Source organism: Schistocerca serialis, chromosome 2, assembly GCF_023864345.2.
Source record: "Schistocerca serialis cubense isolate TAMUIC-IGC-003099 chromosome 2, iqSchSeri2.2, whole genome shotgun sequence".
Classification (NCBI taxonomy): Eukaryota; Metazoa; Arthropoda; class Insecta; order Orthoptera; family Acrididae; genus Schistocerca; species Schistocerca serialis.
The window spans coordinates 531,008,504-531,022,496 of NC_064639.1; the positions used below are offsets into that span (position 1 = coordinate 531,008,504).

Sequence of the window (13,993 nt, forward strand, 5' to 3'; positions counted from 1 at the left end):
TGGTAAATACTGTCTTCTATGAAATCCAAAAAAGTCCGTCCAGAGAGATCTGAATTAGGCAACATTTACCATTTCAGGGGACCAATGCGTTAGTTCATCAGGCTGCTGCGGAAAGACCTGCATTTGATGGTCATCTCACTTAAATACAGCGTACAAATAAAGTACATCCACATAATTTGTGACATTAACTCTTTCTTATGTAAGAAAGAGAATCCCAGTAATACGATCAAATACAAGATATATACTTTTTCGGTGTCATGCACCACTACCCACAGAGAATTTGTGTTTGTTGGAACTTAGAAACGTATATATGTTTATTTGTGTTTCCATGCTCGTGAAAAGTTTACTCCAAGGGAAACTTTCCCTTCTTCAGGAAATGTTCATCATTTTCAACACCAACTGCGTGCGGCCCAGGCTGTCATCTGGTCTGACTGAAGTCGGTATAGGTAAGGTGCAGATGAAAACGTTTTCCCAGTGCCCTATGATGTGTACTCGCATGTATTCTCGGTGATAATCCACGAAAAGGTCTATGTGGCGATTGCTGGGAAGTCAGTCACACGTGTTCGATGTCTTTATCAGTTGTATTTTGTCTGTCACTGTGGTGCTTCACGTCAACATTTCCCATCTCCAGGAACTGGTGGCATCAGTATTGTGTTCCGAAGTTTTCTGCAGCCTTTGTCTGATTTGAGAGCAATGCAGGACACTTTGCCGGTAATTTTTCAGAGTTAACTTCAGTTGCCGGAAAAATAAACACGAAAAATACCTGTTGTAAGCTGGTGTATCAGGCAGGCAGCAACTCGTTCGTGTACGATTACTGGACATTACTGGATTATTCAGTTCAGCTAATTGTGGGTTGGCTGCACATGCTACGAAATGAACTTACAGGCATTTATCTTCCTTATTATTTCAGTTTTACTTTGTGGGGACTAAAGCATGCTATAAAGTATTATTTAGGATCTAATGCAATTTCTCTCAATCGGTTGCAACATTCGTGACTCGTAGACTTTCGTCTTTCGGACAACAGTTTGCTGCGAAATGAATGAAGCATTGTCCTGAGCTAATCGGGTGCAGCATTCTACACATTTCTTGGCACAAAGCCATCCGTCCTCTGGACATGTCACAACAAACACTTCTTACGCAAAGGCTTGCGTACCTGTTAAATCACCTTCTTTCGCTTTCATTCTTACTAGCAGTTGTTTAAGTCATACGTATTGAAGCTGATCTTATGCACTACATTTTTTTCTCTCTGCTGCGGTGGTTAGTTACGTGCACCAAGGCGAGTTATCTGGAACCAAAGAGAGGATTACACATCTACAATCACGAACAGTTGACCAGAGTAATGTGGGAAATGATAAACAATGACTCCCATGCGACTGGACGAGGTTTCTACTCTCCTTCCGTCAGACTGATTTATTTACACCGAGTCGCCCTCTACCTCTAAAGTAAGGTACACGAATACGAGAGTGTTATCTACGTCGGACTCATAGTCACTTTTGTGCTGTACGTGTCCCTTCACGTTTACATTTCACTATCGCATCGGAAACAGTGGACCTAGTGATGTTCAGGAGTGTGGAAATATCGCGTACAGAGGTATGACACAAGTGACACCCAATCACCTGACCACGTTCGAAGTCCGTGAGTTCCGCGGAGCGCCCCATTCTTCTCTCTGACTATGTCTAATGACTACTGAGGTAGCTGGTATGGAGTACCTGGCAGCAGGCGGCAGCACAGTGCAACTAATATGAAAAACGTATGTTTTGGGGGTGTCCGGATACTTTTGATTACACAGTGTATGTCCTCAACTGGAGACAGATCTGGTGATCGAGCAGGCCAAGGCGGCATGTCGATATTCTTAAAGCATGTTGAGTTACAACAGCAGTATGTGGTCGAGCGTTATTCTGTTGGAAAACATCCCCCTGGAATGCTGTTCATGAACGGCAGCACAACAGGTCGAATCACCAGACTGACGAACTGCTGCTGTCATACGAAGTCGGATCCCACAGCATAACTCCAAGTACAGGTCGAGTGTGTCTAGCACGCAGACACGTTGGTTGCAGGCCCTCAACTGGCCTCCTGCTAACCACCACACCGCCGTCACTAGCACCGAGGCCGACCCAGCTTTCAACAGAAGCTTTTTAATAGACAGTCTCCACTCCTTCCGATCTGATCACGTAAGTGTAGAAAAGATGTGGAATGATTTCAAAGAGATTGTATCAACGGTAATTGAGAGATATATACCACATAAATTAAGCCGGCCGGAGTGGCCGTGCGGTTCTGGGCGCTACAGTCTGGAACCGAGCGACGGCTACGGTCGCAGGTTCAAATCCTGCCTCGGGCATGGATGTGTGTGATGTCCTTAGGTTAGTTAGGTTTAATTAGTTCTAAGTTCTAGGCTACTGATGACCTCAGAAGTTAAGTCGCATAGTGCTCAGAGCCATTTGAACCATTTTGAACATAAATTAATAAGTGATGGTACTGATCCCCCATGGTACACAAAACGGGTCAGATCGCTGTTGCAGAAGCAACGAAAAAAGCATGCCAAATTTAAAAGAACGCAAAATCCCCAAGATTGGCAAAGCTTTACAGAAGTTTGAAATATGGCGCGTACTTCAATGCGAGATGCTTTTAATAATTTCAACAACGAAACCCTGTCTCGGAATCTGGCAGAAACCCCAAAGAGATTCTGGTTATATAAAAAGCACACCAGTGGCAAGACGCAGTCAATACCTTCACTGCGCGATAACAACTGTGAAGTCACTGATGACAGTGCCACCAAACCAGAGTTATTAGACACGGTTTTCCTAAGCTCTTTCACCAAAGAAGACGAAGTAAATATTCCCGGATTCCAATCAAGAACAACTGTGAAGATGAGAAACGTAGAAGTAGATATCCTCGGTGTAGCAGAGCAGCTTACATCACTTAATAAAGGCAAGGCTTCCGGTCGAGATTGTATACCAATCAGGTTCCTTTCAGAGGATGCAGATGCAATAGCTCCATATTTAGCAATTATATACAACCGCTCGCTCACAGAAATTTCCATACCCAAAGACGGGAAAGTTGCTCAAGTCACACCAATACCCAAAAATGGAAATAGAAGTAATCCGCTGAATTACAGGCCCATATCACTAACGTCGATTTGCAGTATGGTTTTGGAACATATATTGTATTCGAACATTATGAAGTACCTCGAAGAAAACGATTTACTGACACATAGCACGGGTTCCTAAAATATCGTTCTTGCGGAACACAACTAGCTCTTTATACACGTGGGGTAATGAGAACTATCGACAGGGGTATCAGAATGACTCCATATTTTTAGATTTTCAGAAGACATTCGACACCGTTCCTCACAAGCGTCTTCTAACCAAACTGTGTGCCTATGGAATATCGCCTCAGTTGTGCGACTGGATTCGTGATTTTCTGTCATAAAGGTCACAGTTCGTAGTAATAGACGGAAAGTCATCGATTAAAACACAAGTAATATCCGGCGTCCCCCCGTATTATAGGCCCCTATTAGCGACATAGAAGACAATCTGAGTAGCCCTCTTAGATTATTTGCAGATGATGCTGTCATTTACCGTTTTGAAAAGTCATCAGATGACCAAAACAAATTGAAAATTGATTTAGATAAGGTATCTGTGTGGTGCGAAAAGTGGCAATTGACCCTGAATAAAGAAAAGTGAGAAAGTTATTCATATGAGTCCTAAAAGAAATCCGCTAAATTTCGTTTACGTGATAAGTCACACAAATCTGAAGGCTGTAAATTCAACTGAATACTTAGGGATTACAATTACAAATAACCTAAATTGGAACGATCACGTAGATAATGTTGTGGGCAGAGCAAACCAAAGGCTGCGATTCATTGGCAGAACACTTAGAAGGTGCAACAGATCTACTAAAGAGACTGCTTACACTACATTTGTCCGCCCTGTTCTGAAGTATTGCTGTGCGGTGTTTGATCCGTATTAGGTGGGACTGACGGATGATATTGAAAAAGTTATAAGGAGGGGAGATAGTGCCATAGACATGAACGTGAATTGGAGTGGCAATCATTAAAACAAAGGCGTTTTTCGTTGCGGCGGGATCTTCTCATGAAATTTCAATCACCTGTTTTCTTCTCCAATTGCGAAAACATTCTGTTGGCACCCAACTACATAGGGATAAATGATCATCACGATAAAATAAGATAAATCATGGCTCGCACAGAAAAATTTAAGTGCTCGTTTTTCCCGCGTGCCGTTCGAGAGTGGAATGGTAGAGAGACAGCTTGAAGGTGGTTCATTGAACCCTCTGCCAGGCACTAAGTTGTGAATAGCAGAGTAATCACGTAGATGTAGACAATAGGCCTCCATCCTGTCCTTCAATGAGCTCTCGTTTGATACCATTAAAGTCGAAAATGGCGATGGTTTGTGGTCAGTGGAATGCGCGTTGCAGGGCTTCTGGCTCGCAGGTCCATGCAGTAACACCCCTTCGTAGTAGTTCGTTGTGTCACTGTGATGCCAACTGCTGCACAAATTGCTGCTGCGGATGCGGTACAATGCGCCAGAGCCATAAGCCGAACACGGTAGCCCTCCCGTCCAAAGTCCAGTTTTCTTGCGAGCGTACCTTCTCGTGACCACCGCTTCCAGCAGACATGTACAGTGACTACATTCCTGCCAAGTCTTTCTGCAGTTTCGCAGAAGAAACATCCAGCGTCTCGCACCCCTATTACACGTCCTCGCTGAAATTCGGTGAGGTGTTGATAATGGCGTCTTTGTAGCCTCAAAGGCATTCTTAACTATCAACTAACCACGTACAATCTCAAACCTAACTAACGCTCACGACTGTTACAGCGTGAATTTAAAGCGAACCTCATTTGCATCCTCCTAGTGGTGCCATTAACGCCGCTCTCGTGCGACTGGCGCGAAATTTTAATAGACATCATCTTTAAGATGTAGAAAAACGACTACTGGCTTTCGTTTGTGTAGCACAACTCCTTCTTGGTGTTGCGATTTTTTTCCACCACAGTACATATCACTACCGCGACTACGGTGGCGCATTGTCACGGATTGTAAAACTCACAGAAAGATGGCAGGTACTGGTTGTGAAAAGGAAGATTACAGCTTTGGGTGCCGTTGCATCATATATGGCTTGCAAGGCAGCGGTCAATAAGACAGGGGGATTAGCACTCCGTCTTCAGGCCACAAGTGGCCTACCGAGACCATCCGACCGCCGTGTCATCCTCCGCTGAGGATGCGGATAGGAGGGGCGTGTGGTCAGCACACCACTCTCCCGGTCGTTATGATGGTTTTCTTTGACCGGAGCCGCTACTATTCGGTCGAGTAGCTCCTCAATTGGCATCACGAGGCTAAGTGCACCCCGAAAAATGGCAACAGTGCATGGCGGCCCGGATGGTCGCCCATCCAAGTGCCGGCCACGCCCGACAGCGCTTAACTTCGGTGATCTGACGAGAACCGGTGTATCCACTGCGGCAAGGCCGTTGCCAAGACAGGAGGATTAGCAGTGTCAAAAATACATTAGAGTCTATGGGCTACGCCAGGAGAAAGAAGACCAGGGACCTCCAGTAAAATCGATCTGGAACAGATACTGCAATATATTACAAAGCTTTCTTCTCTTAATGGAATATCAGCATGATGCGTCTATCTTTGATATACACTGTGTTGGGTAAATGACTATAAGTGGCCTTCACTTTTAGCAAATCGCAACAATATTTTTCCGAAACGTTTGAATCGGAAAACTGACAACTGTATTATCAATGTAACCGTCTTTCGAAGAGCAATGAAATACTGTTAGAGAAAGCGTTCTTTAAAAATCGTGTAGTTACTACTGTATTTCGTCAAAGAAAAAATTGTGAGTATGAAACATATAGCAACGAAACGCTTTGCATACTATTACTTCTCACGTCATTAGTGTGATATCTTGGTTGCAGTCACATTGCTTTGGACATACTGTTTATTTGGTAAATGTCGTAGGTTTGGACTTGCCATAAGGAAAACATTCTTTCCATGTGTACTATAGTATGCAGTCGTTTTATTCTGCTATATTTCATATGATTTAATGCAAATCTTACCCTTTTAATTTGTATATTTTCCATCTTTCTGATTTTTCTATTAGACGGTTTCGAATTGCTGTTAAACTCTAGACTGTTGTAACATCAGGGTTTGTATTTAAATGGGAGCTACAACAAAATTCTAAGATCTTACGATCCGCTATTTTAACCAAGAGAGCAGGTCGCACAGTTACGCAGCAAACAGAAAGAAAGCTAGATTGGTAAACATAATGCATAAGATATAAGTTGATGAATAATCTGCCTTTTGCACACAGGAGTGTGGAAGGTGGGAAAAAATTTGTGTACACTGCCAAATACCTATAAAGTGAGCGCGCCCATAACTTTTACAGGGCACCGTCAATTAGCTGCCCAACTTTTAACGACCGCGGTTGAATTCTGTCACTCACTTTGCCACTCGTAGTAGCATCTAGCACTGTATTTTGCAATCTGACTCGTCAACCTGTCCTGTACAATCAACTCCCTGTCGGGAGCTGTTGAAACTATGTTAGGCGCGCTTACCTGTATCAGCCGCTTTGTTTAGCGCCGGCGCCTCATTCTCAGCCAGCCAAGCACCGTACAGAGGGTACCTTGTGCATATTTTAAAGCATTTACGAGAATAAAAGTACAAACATACAGGCACTATGAACCATATGACTACGGCATTTTGCTGTACGCATCTTGTTGTTGACACTCGCAAGTAATGCGATACGTATAACCTTCAGAAGAAGAGCACAAAGTGCTCGAAACCGATGAAGAAATTAAATTTCTTTTATACAACTGGTTACTTACTATATCGTTATATACACTATATTCAGTGGAAACAGGGACGAGGGGGTCGGGGGTAGGAAATGAGTCCTTTTACTCTACGCAGGACCAAAGGCCACAAGTGAACAATTGCGTACATCTGAGTAGACAAAGCAAGGACTTACTCGAGTTCAAGCAAGGACTTACTCGAGTTCTGAAAAAATAAATGTGAGGTATCCTGCTCATATAACGTGTCACTATACGCGCCCTGTATTTTGCGAAATTTTTATCTTAAAAGAAACGATGTTAAACGAATATAGCAAGCTAACGTACATACAGAACGCGATAATGACTGTGTAGAGACCTGCTGCTAGCTAACCATTCAATAGAGCTGCACAAGGGTATATACTATGTCAAAGCTAGCTGTAATCGGAGCTGCTGAGCGATGTGCAGTTACTGTTTGCCGCTAACGCTACGGGCGCACGAATGATATACTTGCGCCAACATGCAAACACAGCATTTCATGAGTGCGCGAGTATATCTGATTACCGACAGTAGCGAGTGAATCATGGAAGCGTGAGGCCATAATTTGATTCGATCCGAGGAGCAATGGTGTAGAGAGCGCTCTGAAGAATGAGCGAGATGCAACGATGTATGGTCCTCTCTGACGTATTGGCTAATGCTAAGAGCGTTGCATATGTCGCAGCAACTACCCTTTATCGCGCGGGCTAGATTTTGCAGTTCCGTCTAACTGCTCTTCGTAACTCCACAGAACAATGGCTTCAAAATGAACTGCAAAGCGCAATTCTGCGCTCTGAAGGTTGGTTTGCTAATTTTTAGGGTAACACAGTCGTCTCACAGTAATTACGAAATTGGGAAGTAGCCATTTGTCCTAATTTCCATTTTTCTCGTTCACAGCACAGCGTAAAGGCATGGTCTAGCTAGACAACGCGCGTCTACAGAACATACCTCTTGACACGTCAAGAGAGAGAGAGAGAGACAGAGAGAGAGAGTACGAACGAAAAAGAACACATAGGGGAAGTAAAGAAAGAACTGTTAACTAAGAGAAAGAACTATTAACTAAAATATGGAGCGGAATCTGCATTGGTGATTTACATCGTAGGAAAAAATGTGCCACAGATTCACACGAATTCATCGAAGGCGCGTATTTATCTACACGGATAACGAAACTGTAAAACCGGTGCATCTCTCTGTCTCTCTCTCTCTCTCTCTCTCTCTCTCTGCACATGTTACCTAATGCCCAGTTTACATTGGGTTTCATAGGTAACTTGGGCGTAGCTTGGGGCAACGTACGGACTGAATTTGATCAAAATCGGACCACAAAAAAAATCTTGATTTAAAGTTTTATCTAAAATCGTCTGCTCTGCTTAGCAGTTTGGACGTTTAATCATCGTGGCGCAGAACATCAAAAAACTAATAGATGGGGTTGTTAGTTATATAACTCATTGTCAGTGACATGTATTTTCGGAGGTTTACGTCGGAGACAAAATTAAGCGCCGAAATCTTATCTTTACGAATACAAACTAACAGCGAATTTTCTTGCATAGGATACAGGGATTTACTGATTTCCCTTTACGTATTAAAAACTTAGCGACATTAATTTGCTTCTTTCGATAGGTTTTATTTGTATCTGCTTTTTCCCCAGAAAGGGTTTTTTTAATCTCAGTGACAAAAGTATTTTCGGAGGTTTATGCCAGTGACAGAATTACGCGCTGCAATCTTATCTTCACGAATACAAACTAATTGCGAATCTGCTTGACTAGGATATTCGGATTTACTGATATCGCTTGGTGTATTAAAAGCTTAACAACATTGATTTGCTTCTTTAGATAGGTTTTACTTATATTCTTTGCTAGGAAAAACGAATTTATTAAGTTTGATTTGTATTTTGCGTGCCAACTCATTACATTTTGATTTAGTTTTGTTTAGCCTATGAATAAAAATGCCAAGGAAACGATCACATCTTTCTGAATATATCAGAACAGTTAAAAGACTGAGGGCTATACGATCCCAAGAATCCAGCCAGGATCGTGAGGCGAGAGTTGCTGCGCCTCGAGAACATCATGGCTTTAAGTCGCCCTTTGGAAACTCCTCCCGAAAGCGAGGCGCGACGTAGCTCTGATTGAGAGCGTCATGCATTGTCTCGCTTCCCACATCACGCACTCGCAGAAGCTTGAATTTACTTCTCTCCAATGTAACATCATAGAAGCGAAAATTTTAATGAGAAAAGGCGCAGGCGAGCGAGTTTTTTTCCCCGCAAAATCCCCTTATTCCTAACAGTTTATCATACCGCTTTGAACACGTATAATTCCTGGTGAGATTATGTTATGTCATGACAACAAACAAAGCACAAGGCCAGACGCTGCGTGTTGCCGACATGGACCTTAGTGTCAGTGGCTCTCTACCGCGTTAGTAAAGTAAACAAGCTCTTCATTCATATCCCCAATTATACTAATTCAAACGCTGCATCCAAAGAAGCTTTATAAGTCAAAAATAAATTCGACACGCACGAAGTCTTGGACACAGCTGTAAATAAATACGCGGGCAACGCCGGGTTTGCTCCCCGCGTCGGAGGTTCGAGTCCTCCATCGGGCATGGATGTATGTGTTATCCTTAGTTTAAGTACTTTGTACGCCTAGGGACCGATGACCTCAGCATTTTGGTCCCATAGGAAGTTACCACAAATTACAACGCCGGGTTTTTCAGCTGGTATTGACAATAAACCGCATGATTTGCGTTTGGTGAAAACAGTCAACACAAAGTGCTTTTGCAAATCTCAGTCTGAAGAATGATACTGGTTCTCATTGTAGAGCTATTGAAAATAACTTTTCATTCAAAACTGATTAGCCTCTAAAGACTTTAGGCGAGTATGAGTTTATAAAAATCTTTACAGTTAAATGATGGTGTGTTAATTTAATGACTGATTTCATACATTTCGGTCGCGTGAATTGCTACCAACACAATTGATTTGCTGTCGTAATCTCGATTTGCTCACTCAGACGGTGTTTGGCACACCACTTCCTGTGAAATCAGAATTTTTATTTATGCCACAGAGCAGAGTGTGACATTACAAAGCGGTGGCGTCGTAAAGGCGCACAGATAACGTTGCAATTTAAAACATACTGCCTACTGGTCGCTGTGTGACAGGTAGCTCAGAAATCATTGCAATAATCCTGCTGAGCATTAACACAGCGAAAGTAGTTACTTCGAGATAAGGCGACAGACATTTCTTTGTCTGCTATGGTCTGTCTAGTACACGTTTGCCGGCCGAAGTGGCTGTGCGGTTAAAGGCGCTGCAGTCTGGAACCGCAAGACCGCTACGGTCGCAGGTTCGAATCCTGCCTCGGGCATGGATGTTTGTGATGTCCTTAGGTTAGTTAGGTTTAACTAGTTCTAAGTTCTAGGGGACTAATGACCTCAGAAGTTGAGTCCCATAGTGCTCAGAGCCATTTGAACCATTTAGTACACGTTTATACGACACAAATTTAGATACATTGTCAGTATAACAAATTCTTCGGAAATAAAACCCGAAGTTCTTTCCGCGATAAAAATTATATATTTGGAAACATTAGAAGAAATATTTTTTCTGATTTAGAATTTAACATCTCATCAACAGCGATGCGTAAGTTAAGACTGGGATCAGTATGGCATCCTATTATTGAGGGAAACATCCTGTTTTTTTTCCTGAAGCGCTTACTGAAATTTCAGGAAAAAGAAATTTCAATCTTTAGGACGGCTACTTTTTTCGCTTCGCGCACTGAGAAAGGTGTTACTCTCTTCTCGCAATCTACTGTGTTTTGGTAATGTATAAAACACTGCAGCAATGACAGTAGTGTTTTTAATTAACCAGTTTCTCTAGCAACGAAGAACAGTTTACTGCAGGCAATATGGCATTAATTTTTAGGAGAGGGAAAAGTAAATAAAACAATGATATTCATAAAGTAACACACTGAGACGAAGAGGAATGGATGGGAACGGAGATATGGTCAGAAATAAATACAGCAAAGGAAGGTCGGATCTCAGGACAGAGTTCATTGGCTGGGAGAGAAGGATTGGTGAAATTGCGTTGGGAGGGAAAGTGGGGAGTGTGTAGGTGGGACGTTTTGGAACAAACCCCATAGAGTACCAGTATTGCAATTTGTTTGTGTGTGTTGAGGGGGGAGGGGGTCAGGGATGGAGGGAAAGGTCGAGTTTGTGAGATGTACACGAGAATTGGCGCTATTCAACGTGGATGAGGAGCAAGTGATTGAATTTTAGTAGAGTCTGAAGCGAGACGAAACTGGCGTACGAGATATCGCATGAAGGCTTTGTAAAGTGTGAAGGTTGGTGGGGTGATGTGAGACTCATGTTTATCCAGCTAGTAGTTTTCCTTATTTTGAGCATTCTATTGAATGGCTAAGAGCCCCGATGTTTGCTCCCACCACTCATAAGAGGAATTACAAATCTCACTGCAGTGCAATTGAACATTAAGAGTTCTGTACAACGGACTCAACCGTAGCCTATATCGAGCCCTTGGTCCTACGACGCAGCGAGTAGCGGGTTATTTCCGGAACACTAACACACCAGCTATCTGCTCAGTGCACGCATCACACGCACGTTATAGCGACAGCCATCCGCACATATTGGTGCGCGCAATAAAACAGTACTGCCGTTGGCTCTTTATTCACGCGGACTCGTGTGTATTCGGAGCCATGCAAATGAGACGCTATTTGCAGTGTACATTGCGTTAGAGCTGTCATAATCCTCTGCGCAATACCTTCTCAATTACGTTCCGGCCGGACGTAGCGGAAGACACGTGCGTAAACAACGACACAAACGTTGCTCCCGTATCAGCTTCCGCAGCCACGCCATGTGATACAAGCGGAGTAAACGTGGTCATGAGATCGTACTTAACAGAGAAGCTCTACCCTCTCCCTATCACAGCATCGCAGCTGCCACGTACAAACGAGCCACCATTTCAGCACGATTTTTTTGGTCACTCGTTCCTTTCCGCATTATTCAAATAGACAAGCTGCAGAAGTTGGGTTCAGATCTCCGTCCGACCATCCAGATACAGGTTCTTTGCGGTTTCCCTAAATCACTTCCATGCGCCATGGAAGGACACCTCTTAATGCCATAATATGGCACGCGGATTGTAGATGGAGATGTCTAAAAGAATCTGAATCTCGACGCGATGCTGAACCTCTACCTCCTCTGTATCAGCGCTATGCATCTGTTTCGTAACTTCTCTGAAATTTTTGTTTTTTGTGAAACAGCCAAACCCAGGAAGGACTTGTATAAGGAAGTCCTTAGATTCGACACTTACACTGACATCTATAGGTTCAAGCATACAGCTTCTCATTAAGTTCACAGCCTTAACTTTGAGGCACTGTCAACTGATAACCAAGATACGATCATACGAGGGACAGTCAAATGAAGACGAGACAGATGGAAACGAGTGAGCTATGCATTGTTTGAAAAGTAATCGCCATAACTGTTAAAACATTTATCCCAATGCGAGACAAGACGGTCAATACCTCCACAGAAATAGGTTTACGATTACCTGTGGAACGATAATTGTACCCAGATGTGCACGTCTTTGTCCGAAGCAAATCGACGGCCACGATTTTCTTTCTTCAGGGCTCCAAAAACATGGAAATAGCACGGGGAGAGGTGGGGGCTATATGGAGGATGTGTAAGGGGTTATCAGCGAAACTTGTACAGCTTAGTCGAAATACCATGCCAAAAAAATGCCGCCCACATGTTGCCATGGTTGTTTCGAGTACATTGCAGGAGTTTCGCTGCGAAGTCCTTACACATCCTGCATACAGTGTCGATCTCTCGCCATGCGATTTCCATATTTTTGGAGCCCTGAAGAATTTGCTTCCAACGAAGAGGTGCACGCCTGGGTACAATCATGGTTCCGTAGGCAATCGCAAACATTTTTCCATGAAGGCACTGAGCGTTCCGTCTCACAGTGGAACGGAGATTACTTTTGAAATAATAAGCAGTTTCCAGAAGTTTCATATCAGCGCACACTCCGCTGCAGAGTGAAAATCTCATTCTGGAAACATCCCCAAGGCTGTGGCCAAGCCATGTCTCCGCAATATCCTTTCTTTCAGGAGTGCTAGTTATGCAAGGTTCGCAGGAGAGCTTCTGTAAAGTTTGGAAGGTAGGAGACAAGGTACTAGCAAAAGCAAAGCTGTGAGGACGGGGCATGAGGTAGCTCAGTTGGTAGAGCACTTACCCGCGAAAGGCAAAGGTCCCGAGTTCGAGTCTCGGTCTGGCATACAGTTTTAATCTGCCAGGAAGTTTAATAAACGGTTTACTCACTTTTTCCTTCTGACTCGTTTTCATTTGACTGCCCCTTACATAGCACGAGGATGTGCTGAAAAGTAATGCTCTGAATTTTTCATATGATAACCCATAAAGCTTTTCAAATGAAACAATCATTATTTTCACTCTTATTCTTTATTGTTCACAGCTACAAATTTATTTTTCAACATGGTCACCCCGGCGATGAGCATATTTCTCCCGACGAGAGACCAGTTTATTGATACCGTTACTGATGAATGCTTGACTCTGTTTATCGTACCAAAATCTCACGTCGGCTTGGATCGCTTCGTCACTATCAAAGTAAAGTCCACGAAGGTGTTCTTTAAGATATGGAAACAGATGAAAATCGGATGGGGCCAAGTTGCGACTGCACGGAGGATAATCGATAATAGTGAACCCAAGGCGTAGGACTGTTGTAGATGTCGTGTGTGGTCTGGCATTGTCATGGTGAAGGAGAGGGTGCTCCATGTGTGGCCAACTCTTCAAATTCAAAACTCGATTACAGCACACTGTTTCTCACGCACCTGCATAGTTATGTTACGCACCGCTATGTTACACGCTACAATTCAGAGCCCTCTAGCAGCAGAGGGCTGCAAATATGTAAACATGTAGAATAAATATGTAGAAAGTTAATAACGTTTGTTTTATTTAAAAACGTTTAAGATTTTTCACGTAAAAGATTCGGAGGCCTTACTTTTCAGTACCTCCACGTAAATTTCTTATGTTTTTTAGTCTAATTGGTTCACGTGTTTGACTGCTATGCAGAGAACCAAGCTTGAATTCCTGGTAGTGTCAGGCATTTTTTTATTGGTGTTAATACTGTAAAGTGATATACTCAGCCTCGTGTTGGCGATTCAGGAGCAC

The 13,993-nt window shown here is 43.1% G+C and overlaps 1 protein-coding gene and 1 pseudogene across 13 annotated transcripts in view; both read right to left on the minus strand.

Annotated features, from left to right (window-relative positions):
- LOC126457505 (protein muscleblind-like) overlaps positions 1-13,993 on the minus strand; it is a 611,133-nt gene that overhangs the window by 121,857 nt on the left and 475,283 nt on the right. The gene's annotated exons all lie outside the window — the stretch shown is intronic.
- Positions 5,367-5,484, minus strand: LOC126459592 (5S ribosomal RNA; annotated as a pseudogene).